Source organism: Camellia sinensis, chromosome 4 (assembly GCF_055761805.1).
Source record: "Camellia sinensis isolate YWXY chromosome 4, ASM5576180v1, whole genome shotgun sequence".
NCBI classification, from domain to species: Eukaryota; Viridiplantae; Streptophyta; class Magnoliopsida; order Ericales; family Theaceae; genus Camellia; species Camellia sinensis.
Window position 1 is genome coordinate 36,518,430 of NC_138964.1, and position 13,155 is coordinate 36,531,584.

Consider the following 13,155-nt stretch of genomic DNA (forward strand, 5'->3'; position numbering starts at 1 on the left):
CTGAATCTCTGACCTGACAAAGTCTATCAGCACAAGTTCGATGAACCTCGGGGGATATCAGAGCCTTCTGAAGCTATGGTTCCAGGACTACCCCTAGCAAAAGAGGAAACAAACAGCACCTCAGCTCAACTTCACCAAAACAGATACGAGTGTAGCAGGATGACTGTGCCCTCTACTGAATTCTGCCCCCAAAATTCAGCCTCAAATCTGATACCCTTAGGTTAACTGAATCCCAAAGTACTGAATTGGTGTCCGCAGGCCTGATGCCCAAACTTGCAAACTGATACATGCATTCCTGTAGAGACACACTCTAAAAGCACATAACAGATAATTGAGAGCCAAAACACCCCTATGGAGGGGTAGGGTTTCCCTGTCCTATTTTGTCAGGAGCTAGGGTTTCACTACGCACGCAGCGGTTTTAAACAACCTAAATCGGGTAAGCAACCTGTCCTAGCTTGGAATGGTCACTATGGATTCCGAATATGCACTAGGTCGAATGGTCAAAAGGGTGCCCCGGTAAAACCGGGGTTTGTGTTTCCATACTGGCAGAGCCCACAACCGGTCAGCCTTATGGTCATGCCTTGACAAGACAAGCCTCCGGCAAACCGTTCAGGAATAGCAGATGGCAAACACGGTGTCCTAGGCGCACCAATGCAAATGCAATGCAAAGAAACACACAAGTGTAGTCAAAAACAGATATCATGAGTTCGAGTCAAGTTCTCTAACTCCCCAGCAGAGTCGCCAGAAACTGTAGACGTCCCCCGAACGCCCCGGGAGGAATAAGTCCCCCGTTCCGTTCGATATTGGGCTCGCTACAGCTCAGGACTCTCAAATTGTCACGGTTCTAAGTCTGAACCAAATAGTCCAAATTCGGCAAATCGTTTTTGAGAAAACAGATTTTTTTAGAAAAGAAGTGCCAAATATGGACTGCTTTGCCAGATACAGAGTCGCCATCTAAATGTTTTATTTTGGGAAAATTTAGGAAACCCTGACTCGTTTGCCTAAGGCCACGTGTCCGTCATCACCAAAGTTGCCTCGGCTCGGGAACTTGGGTACGATTGGGGAAGGTCATTTCGTGAGCACCCCCACTCGCCCGATCAAAGATCGGCCTCTACTAACCATGATATCAAGTTTTGAAAACATTGTGTGTTCTTATTCCGGTTATTAGCCTAGATTTACTATGTGATGCGCACAGTATATAAGTATAGACTGGATCGCCTGAATTGGAACAAAACATTTCATGTTTGTTTGTTTGAAAATGGTTTGATGGTGCTACTCGCAAGTAGGCTAAGATGTGGATTTGCCACCCTCAGGTGGGCTTAGAAAACATGATTTTGCCACTATCTAGTGGGCTTAAAACTCACAATTAATGAATTGTCCCAATTCAAATAACCCAACCTTCACCCACAGACATTCAGGCAGTTATATCACATAAGCATATAGCCTCATGGTAAGCATGCTATTCATGGCAATCACTCACATGCATGCAAGGATGCTAAAGCATAAAAACTTACCGAGTACTCCAAGCCAAAACAGAAACTATGTTAGAAATCCATGCATGATCCTAACTATACAGAAATGCCTAATGCAACACATGCAAAAATGCAACTAATATAGGCTCGGCTATTCTAAACATGGCATATGAAATGCTACAGCTAACATGTATTCAACTTGGATTTGAAAATACAATGCAGTTAGTATGATGCGCCGAGCCCAGTGCATGCAAAACAGATGAATGAATGCAAACATGCTAGCATACTGTATGCTAATTGAAACATGCCCTAATCTAACCATCATAAGCCGGTAAATAAAAGGGAGAAAGACGTGGGGTTGGAAGACATACATCACACACACGCACACTTATTACAGTTGTGCCCTCGCGCAGAGGGTCCGAATAAATAATATACAGTCCCGAATGAATAATTACAATCCAAATAATTACAAAACCCTAACTAATTAACAAATTAAACTAGGAAGCAATAAATTGGCATGTAAGCCAGGGACTGCCTCAAATCTGCTCCGGATGATGAATGATGCATGCTCGGGTTGCCTTGTGCGGAGAATCTCTCGCGATGCCCCGGTTTGCCTCTGTTTGCAATTGTTCTTGGAATGCGTGCCAGGCTCCGGAAGGTTGCTGATTTCTGATTTGCTGCAATAGAGAGCAACAAAGGGGCATGGCAAAGTATTTTCACATATGTATGCTTGACTACTCTTCAGGGAGTGTAGTCTTCGATCCTCGTGCCACCAATCACGCATATCGATGCATGATGGCCGAGGAGTCAAATTTTACGACTCAATATGAAATGAATGCACATATGGACACAACAAGGCCTAGACTCCATCATGGATAATCCGGAGCGTCGGCAACTAGGAATTGAGACACGTTCCGTCACTCGGAGTATGAAACGCACCTCGTTTCCCGTGCTTGGGCTAATTCCTATCCCAAGCACAATGCAATATGCATGACATGCATGAATGCAACTATTATACAACCTAGCATGCACAATGCTATGAAATGGCATACATAATGCACGATGTAACATGGCATACACGATGCTCTAACATACAACCTAGCATACGCAATGCTATGAATTGAAATGGCATATACAATGCACAATGGACTTACGCCAACATGAGTGGACCTCAGTCACACTCACATCGGTAGCCATTAGATGAAAATGAGACACTCGAGATGCGTGCACACATGCACGCAAACCGCGGACCGAACCTAAGGCACAAATGCCACTCTAACAAAGCATGGCAAGGTATGAAACATGATATGCAAACATGCAAATTTCAGTACCAAAATATGATGCAAAACAACCCCGAAACATGGAAACATGGCACCCGATGCATGAAATGAGACCCGAAACTCGAAACTAGGCACATGGAATGACTTATAGCTATACAAAGCATGCATTATTTGAATATGAAGCATAAATACAGAATCAAGGAAGTCCCAAAACATGCATATTTCCAGTTTTAAGCAAGGCCAAAAAGTGAACACAAATAGGGCTAAGTTAACATGCAAAAATGGCCCCAAAAGAGAGATAAAGAAGAAAGTAACAGCTTCTGGCCCCAAAAAATGAAGATCCCTTCAATAAAGTTGAAGAGGGGCTCAAAACAAGGTATTTTACAGTTTATGGCCGAGCCCAAAACAGTGCACAAGTAATCTTAAAATACTATGCAAGAAATAGGCCTAAAAGAAGGTTTAAACACAAAGTGTAAAAAGGGAGCCTCAAACAGAAAAAGACCCTTCATCAAAAATGAAGAGGGGGTCAAAATAAGTCTATTTACAGTTTGGACCGGAGCCCAAAAATACAAGCACGAGGGGCTAACAAAACACGCAAAAATAAGGCCAAAAGAGGGATAAAGAAGCAAGTGACAAAAGGAAGCCTCAAACAGTGAATATCCCTTCAAAAATGTTGAAGAAGGGCTGAAAATAAGCCACTTTACAGTTTATAACCAAGCTCAAAACAGTTTAAAGATAGGCCTAAAATACTATGCAAGAAATAGGCATACAAGACAGGTAAAGAAGCAAGTGTAAGAAGGAAGCCTCAAACAGGGAGAGGCCCTTAAACAAACATGAAAAGGAGCTCAAAATAATGCTATTCTCAGTTAGGGTCGGAGCCCAAATATGCAAGCAAGAGGAGCTAATATGTTGAGCAAAATAAAGCACAAAAGATGGAGAATGAAGACTTACCCTTGTAGACCAAGCTTTGACAACTCTTGGACCAAGTTTGGTGGCTCTTTAGCTCTGAAAAACAGCTCCAAGTGGCTGGAATGGATGGTGGTGGTATGGTGCTAGGTGGTGGTGTAGAAATGGTGTAGGGTTTGGGAGGTTTTGAGCTTGGAATAGAGATAGAGAGAGGGATATAATGCAAGAGACTTGGGCCAAATTTTCTAACCCCTGAAAACACAGCTGGGGGTGCTGTTATATAGGCAAAAGAGGGGGGAAAAAAAGGGGGGGAATGGAATTCAAGTTTCCCTCCAAAAAGGCCAAACCCTCGGACATGGGTGAAGTGCAAAACAGAATACATGGCTGGAATGCACTTGGGACAAGGATCATGGCCGGCCGGTTATTGAAGTTGCAGGTGGCCGGTCGGCCCTCCCCATGGCCGGTCGGCCAAGGGTCAAAAGGCTCAATGAAGATTAATGGCCGGCCATGCCAAGAAGAGAGCCTTTCATGTGTGCACAACACAACTATGTGGTCAAAAACTGGAGAGAATGAACCAGGAGAGAGAAAAGGCCACTTTTAGGAGGGGTTCAAAAGGGTCACACACAATTACTGACCGGCCATATGATATTGGTGGCCTCCCAGGTGTGTACAACACAAATATGTGGTTTAGGGCTGGAAAAAGTGGCCTTAGGGTGGTCAACATTGGCTTTCAAGTGAGAAAAACGGGCGCGGAGGGTGATGGAGGAATAAAACTGGTTGTCAGAACAATTACTGGCCTCCCACCCTTCTACGACCTTCTTAACAATGAAACAGAGGTCCCTGCCAAAAATGAACCCAAACCGATGCAAAATGAAGGTTCGGGGGCCGAAACGTGCAGCCCGAGGCCCCGAAAACTGACTGTTAGGCACCGGAGGTGGTGTTCGACCACGAAGTTGGTCTCTCGAGCCTCAGTTTCCCTCAAAAGGGAGCAAATAAGATGCATGCCAAAAACCGGAGCAAATGGAGGTGGTTAAGCTGTCCCGAACCGAGGCACACGGCCAACGGCTCCGAAAAATCGGAAATCAGACACCAAACTGGCAAAATGGCCTATGACCACGAAACGTAGCCTACGGCCACTGAGAGATGATTTACGAGACCTCTCCCTCCCTTCGAGAAGAGAAAACAGAGAAAACAGAGCCTGGTTCGCAAACCGAGGCAAAGCATGAAAGAGTCCGGAAGTCCGGAGGCAAGGCTCGCAGCCGAGACTCTGAAACCTCAGAACGAGCACAATATGCTACATCACCAAGCACTCAATCAGTGACGTCTGAGTCTTAAGGTCGGTCAAAAATGGGGTGTCTACACATGCCACTCCAATGCATGCACAATAAATAGCCATCCTAGCCTAAAACACACAAAAACAAAGCCATCTCAACATAGCAGCCCCATCCAAACCCAAAATATCATAGTAATAGCTCCACCACTGGCTATGCTTAAACTTGTTGTAGATTGAACATGAGCTCATTAATAGGATAAGGTGGATCAGTTGAAGCATACTTCGCCCATTTTGTAATCCTTACTTTAATCAGCTCACACAACTCTTCAATGTTTGGTTGGACTCCTTTAAAAATATAGTTATTTCTATGATTCCAAATAGACTATAAAATAGCAACATGAATCACTCTCCATAAATCCTTTTCCAATCTCTTAACTCTAACCCCCATTACATCATTGTATCAAACCATTAATTGATTAAGAGTCTCTCCCCTTCCATCTTGCAAAAAACACACAATGTAGTAACATTTCCATCGAAAATTCCAATTCATTGTAGAAAAGTAGATGTTTTGACCTTCCCTAACCATGCTAGCCAACCAATAAACTTTACCTTATGAGGAACAACATTAGTCCAAAGCACATTTGGAACCACTCTATTTGTGCCACTAACATATTCACATCACTTATACACAAAGGATATAGAAAACTCACCTGAATCTGATGCATTCCACTTAAGTGAATCAGCAATATTAAATATGAGCTAAGGAATTGCACAGTAGACCTCATCTTTCCTATTTCAGCAGACCTCCCACTTCCAGCTGCTAATTCCTCTTGAGTTAAAGTTATCCCTTCATTTGCCTCTCTCATTTAAAAAAGAATTAAGCCTGACCACTTTTTCATCCTCCCAAGCCAATAAAGGTCTTCTGAAATTCAGCTGCCACATCTCTGAATCACCCTTTATCTCAACAAATTGTAGCTAATGGTAGCCTAATTAAGAATAAATTCTTACATTCTTCCACTTGGGCAACATTGACTACTAAATTAAGAAAATATTTTATTTAATAAAATAACTCTCGAGTTGAACAACTTTAGTGGCCACAAAACATGATTCAGAATAAAAACATCTCAACACAGAATCCCATTCAATAAGAATGTTAATATCGAACTATGTAGCGGTAATTATGCTATTGAATAACATAACACCTTCCATAATTACAAATACTAATATATCACCAACATGGATTCCTATATGTGGTAAAGTGTAGTGTGAAATTTTAGTGCAAATGATCCACAAATTTATATAACTTGCTAATTCCACATTTAGTCCTCTATGGCTTAGAAAGACCTTACATGGAATTTTATTCCTATTTATACTTCCAAATGAAGCCTTTATGGCTCTAAACCGAGGTCTATTATGCTATAAACCAAGCATTAGATTTTATGGATCCATATACACTTCTAAAGTGAAGCATTTTACACATTTAACCAAGAGAAAATTTCATTTTTACCCCTATACTTTGTCATAATTTTCAATTACACCCCCAGACTTTATTATTTTCAATTTTACCTCCACACTATATAAATTTCTATCAATTTTATTCCTACAGTCTATTTTCGTCAAGGAAGTGGATGGAATGGGTGACGTGGCCCCTTATACTTTTGGTTGGAGGGAATATACAACGGTTTGGCTGACCACAATCAATTACATATAGATTAGGGTTACTTAGAACTTCCCAAATCGCAATTAGTGGTTTTAATTTGCTCTCAAAATTCCAAAATCAAAGTTGAGAGTCAATAATGATTGCAAAATCACATTGAAATCAAAAGTTAAACGATAGGATGGGTGCTAAGAGAAAAGAATAATGGAGGAGGAAGAGGAACATCTGTATATGGTATGTAGTTTTTATATTTTTTTAATGTTTTTTTTTTTTTTTTAATTCTTGTTCGAAATCGCATGTGTTGATGTTAATATTATTTTAGAATGGTGAAATCTTCGTTTGTTTCTATGTGACATGGATTTTTTTAATGAAATCTGTTTATGTTTATTTTAGTTTCAAAAGTTTTACTTTAGGAAAATCTTTGTTTATGTTTGTTTCGATTTGAAATTGATGAACACATATTAAAAATCTTTATTTTTTTGGCTGTTTCTATTTCACATGGATGACTACTGGTTTATTATTTATTTATCTCTACTGTAATGTAATAGTATTTTATCATTATGAGTTCCATTTAATAGTAATAATTTGTATTTTGTAAATTTGGGTTAATCAAATTCTATCTTTAGTTGATAAATGTAGGGTTGATGTTATTATTAAGTAATAATGAACCTTGATGGTTGATTAGAGTGTTATGTTATCCCATACATGCATTTTGTTGCCTATTTTAATCTTTCTGAGAATCATTGCCTTCCAATCATTGAACTTTGTAATGTAATAGTATTTTATCATTGCGAGTTCCATTGAATAGTAGTTTTAATGACAAATTCCCATTGATAAATGCAGAGGAAGGATCTAGATATTTTACAATCAAAATGCATCATGGAGGTGTGGTTAGGTATATTCCATAGAGGGTTTATAGTGGTGGTATGGTAAGTGATTTTGACTTTTGTCATTCAGATCAAATTTCTATTACAGAGTAGTGTTGCATGGCTAAGGAATTACGACATGGGCCAAGTAATATCTATTATAGTAAGGTTATTGGTTATGGTGAGATAGAGTTGCTAAAATCTGATATTGATGTATTGATGTTGGACACATATGTGGATGAAAATAGAGTGACAGATGTTTACATAGGACACAATTTGGAAAGGGGTAGTTGTTGATGTTCAAGTGGATGAAGATGAAGACAGTGATGCCTATGATCTTGAATAGTCAGACTCATTATCTGATGAGTCTGAAAAATACAATGACAGTGACTATGAGCAAGGTGATGATTGTAACACGCTTGGGGGTTACCCATGCACGTTAAATAGTTCGAACTCTCGAATCCTTTGATCTAGTCTCACAAGTGCAATGTGAAATATAAATGAGAGTCTGAATTTGGCAACCTTTTATGGAACATATGTTTTAATACAAAATCTTTGCCAAAAATGAACTACATCACCAGATCTTAGAATCACCACCGAAATATTTTTAGAAAAATTAGGAAACAGGTGACTCGTACCAAGGCCACTATTCGTCGTAACCAAAAATGCTTGGCTCGGAACCTTAGGTTTCAGAGGGGAAGGTCATTAATTGAGCACCTCCACTCACCTGATCAAAGATCGGCCTTTACTAAACCATAATATGAGTTTTATTGACTTTATATGTTCATATTTCAATTATTAAATAAATCCTAAAATTTACTATGTGAAGCATACGAGTATAGACTATGCTATTTATTTTGGAACAAAGTGATTTCACGTGTTTTGAAAAAGTTTTGAAGATGTGCAACTCAAAAAAATTGAGTTTACAAACATAAAAAATTAACATCATTGCAAATTAAGCGACACAACATCCATTTGCAAGCATTCATATAGTTATATCAAGTAAGCAAGTAACCTTATGGTAGGATACAAAACATAGTAAGAAAAACACACACAAGTGGGATGTTAAAGCATAAAAACTTACATGTTTATCGATGTCCCGTGAACAGTTACAAAACGAAGTTAGCAAAATATGTATGATTTTATATACAAAATCCTAATGCAATTCACACATGAGATGTAGCTAAAGATTCGACTTCTAAGATATGATATGTGCATCATCTCAAGAACATGATGTAGCACACATAATCACATAGGAATTTATTAAATCCACAAACGCAAACTTAGCCGAATCAAGATGCATGAAATATGTATACAAAGCATGGATATAATAAATAAAAAAAAATATATATATATATGATGCTTATTCACAAATAAGGAAAGCAAGTAGAAGAATGGGATAGAAAGAAGCGGGCGGAAAATTATTACAATGCTAGAAAAAATAATTACAAACCAAATTAGAGAGGGAGGAGGAAAATATTACAATAAAATAAAAGCCTCACAAAACACTCAAATATTAAAAAAAAACAAAATAGAAGCTTCATGTGCCTTGGAAACCACCGAGAACTGGTCAACATTGGAAGATTACGTTGTTTTGTCCAAAAGAAGCTACCCGGCCGGCTGGCCAACTAGGCCTAGCAAAACCTGTCTTATTGCAACACCGAGAAAAGAACAAACAAGAAATATGTAGGTGGCTCAACTAACCACTTCCGGTTAGCTTACAACAAAACTAATAGACAACTTAAAACAAAAAAATGACTATAAAGGAAAGAATTGAAAACTAACCGCTTTCTATTAGATTACAACAAAACAATATGAAACAAGAGTAAGAAAATAAGCAAGAAAATAAATATGAGATAACCTAACCATTTGGATTACAATAAAACACTATGAAATAGAGAGCAAGAAAATAGATATGAGCTAAATTAACTGCTTAGATTACAACAAAACACTATGAAATAGAAAGCAAGAAAATAAATATGAGCTAGAAAGTTCAAGAAAATGAGTAGAAATATGCAACGAAAGTAAGAAAACAAAGATGAGATAGAAATGAAAGAATTGAAAATTCACCTTCCAAAGAAAGAGAAAACTTTTTGATTTTCAAACTTTCTTTTGATCACCCTCAAGTTTGTAAATTATGTTCTTAATCCTCAATTCAAGAGCTTGAAATTTGAGCTTAGAATGATGGTTTGGGACAAGCGTATGATCACTGTTTAATCTTCTTCAACTTAACAAGACTACTCTGCCTTTGATCAAGGCTTTAGGACTTGGTTCTTGAGTGGTGTTTGGAAGGAAAGATGAGATGTATAAGCTTGGTAACTTCACTATTTTGGCAAGACAACTCTCTTGTTTTCAAGGCTTTCTTTTCTCTAAAATTCTAACTCAAATTTAGCATTCTCTCTACACTTCTCTTCTAATTCATGCCCACAAACTTAAGGCCAGAGCTCTCATTATATAGGCAATGCAAGTGGGCAATGGTGGAAGACAAAGTGGAGGACAAAGTGGAACATTTAGGGAAGACAATGGAGCTAATGGGGCATTAATGGAGCTAATGGGAGACAATGGATAGTAGAGGTGGATGGTGAGTGGTGATGGTGGTGTGTGATTAGACAAGTGGATGGTGAGCGGGGATGGTGGGGGTATGATTAGGAAGATGGATGATGAGTGGGGATAGTGGGGTGTGACTATGAAAGTGGATAGTGAGTGGGGATTGTGGGTTGTGATTATGAAAGTAGATGGTGAGTGGAGATTGATAAGTAGGAAATTTGGTAGTGGAGATTGGTGAATTTTGGATGAAAAATAATTTGGTCAAAAATGTGTGAAGGTTGGGATTAAAGCTCAAATTTCATCTCTCTTACTGAGGATTCTATGAGAAACACATTTTGATTGTCATCATCGGGTACTCAAGAGAAAGTGCCTATGTCTTAGGGCCGGTCAAAATGGGGTGTTTACAATGATGATGCTTTATATGATAAACATGTTGACAAAGATGTGGAATTTGGTAATTTAGGAAGTAGTAAGGATGCTATTGGTGATTGGGCTGACAATGATGACCTACAAAGCATGGACTGCTCATCTGATGAGCTAAGAAGCCTTCATAACTCCTCTGATGAAGATAGTCATTACAGGAGGATTAAATACCCTATTTTGAGTGAGACTGACATGCATAATCCTACATTCCAACTTGGCATAGAGTTCAAAACAAATATGTTGTTTAGAGATGCTGTGAAGGAGTATGCTATTAAATGGGGCAAACAAATCACATTTGCTAAGAGTGACAAACAGAGGGTTAAGGCAGAGTGCAAACCTGGTTGTCCTTGGGTTTGCTATGTTTCTTTTGTGAAGAGTGAATGGGTGTATAGGATCAAAACTTTGTAGATGAACACACATGCAACAAAATATTTGATGTGCCACATGTGAGTAGTAGATGGATTGTGAAGAGGTATTGGGAAAAGATTAGATTTAACCATACGTGGCCAATTAAGTCATTGGCAGACATCATTACAATAGAGCACAATGTCAAAGTTGACATGCAAAATGTGAGAAGGGCAAAAAGTAAGGCTTTGACAATGATTGAGGGTACTGCAACTGAACAATTTGCAATGCTTTAGGGTTATGTAGAAGAGATTAGAGGTACTATTCCTGGAACAATAATATGCATGAAGGTGAAAAAAGTTCCAAAAGTTCATGAATGGGATGATCAAATGTCCAAATTTAAGAGATTGTATTTGTGTTGGGGTCCATTGAAGAAAAGTTTCTAGAATACTTGTAGGCCAATCATTGGAGTGGATGGTTGTCATTTGAAGGGGCCATATAGTAGAGTGTTGTTGACTGTAGTGGTGATAGCTGCAAATAATTGTATATTCCCATTTGCCTATGCCATTGTTGAGAAGGAGAAGAAGAAAACATGGTTGTGATTTTTGAATTTGTTGGGGGCAAGATTTGAATATTGTGAATTCCCATTGTTACACTTTCATGAGTGACAAACAAAAAGGCCTAATTGCTGCAATGACTGAGATCTTTCCAAATGCCTTACACAAGTTCTGTGTAAGGAATTTGTACAACAATTTCAAGGGTGAACATAAGGGTAGGGTATTGATGGATTTGTTATGGAAGGTTGCTAGGGCAAGCACTATCGCTGCATTCACCAAAGTCATTGAAGAAGCGATAAGAGTTGATGAACAAGCATACAATTGGTTGGCTGAAAGACCACCAATCCATTGGAGTAGGAGTCACTTCCATAGTTTTCCTAAGTGTGACATTTTGTTGAATAATCTTTGTGAGTGTCTCAATTCAAGCATATTGCAGGCTAGGGATAAACCTGTGCTCACCATGTTGGAAAAGATAAGAGTTTTGTTGATGGAAACAGTTCGAAAAAGAAATGAAGCAATGAAAAGGTACAACAAAGGTGATATATGTCTTAAGATTCAAAATATTTTGGAGAAGGTAAATGTGAGTACAGCTGGCTGGATTCCTAAATGGAATGGGGGTTCCCAATTTGAAGTTGTTGGCCCATATGGAGCAATATAAGGTGGACTTGAAAGAGTGGACTTGTGGATGTAGGAAATGGGATTTGTCAGGCCTTCATTGTGTCCGTGTTGTGGCTGCTGCAAACTATATGGGTGAAGAACCAGAAAAGTATGTGCATCACCATAAAGTTGAAACCTACCTGAGGATTTATGAGGACATGTTGAGTCCAATCAATGGTAGACAAATGTGGCCAACAACTAAATATGCTAAAGTGCTCCTACCTGATGTAAAGAAGAAAACTGGGAGGCCAATACTGCATAAGAGGAAGGACACATATGTACCAATTGATGCAACTAATTCACGTAAGCTGTGAAGGAGGGGAATTCAGATGACATGCAAGAATTGTGGCAAGTTGGGACACAACAAAAAGACATGCAAAGTCAAAGGCCAATTCATCTACTAGTTTCACTCAAGTAACTCATATTTTTTATGCATTTTGTTAACTTACACGTTGCTAACTTTTGTTTTTTAGTTTTTGCAAACCCAGTTTGTGGAAAGCCAAGGTCAGACCCAGTATGTGGGAAGCCAAGGTCAGACCCAGCCTGTAGAAAGCCAAGCTCAAAGTAAGCCTCAAGCAAGACAAGGTCAGAGTCAACCTAAAGCAATATATAGTCAGAGACAACTTGAAAGAAGCCTGGTTGAGAGTCAAGTTACACAAGCAACTCAAGTTAGGAAGAAGAAGCTGACTGTAAGTTTTGAAAATATATTTACTAATTTAAATAAATGCCTTCCTTGCATATTTTCTGATCAATGATAATGTCTATTGCAGGCAAAGAGGAGAATGGTTATAAGAACAAATGACTCAACTCCATTGCGTGCAAGCCAGGATGTGAAGGGTTCTTCAGTAAGTTCCAATACCACACTCTTGTGCAAGGTCAAATGAGATGAAGAGGAAGAGTGGTGTATAATATGCTAGTGCTGTCAAATCTCCACTGGTTGAAAGCAAGAATGCAACTGAAACAAAGTAGGAGAAAATGAATGACAAGTGTTGTTTTTGTTTTTGTTTAACATGGAATACAATGTAATGAATGTAGTGGTTTTTGTTATTTTTGTTTGTGGTATATCACCAAATAGAATTTCAAATACCATAACCTTTACAGTGGTAGGGTCTTTTTGTATATTTGAAGCCTCGTTTTTGTATTGGCTGCTGTAGACATCCCAGAACGCCTCC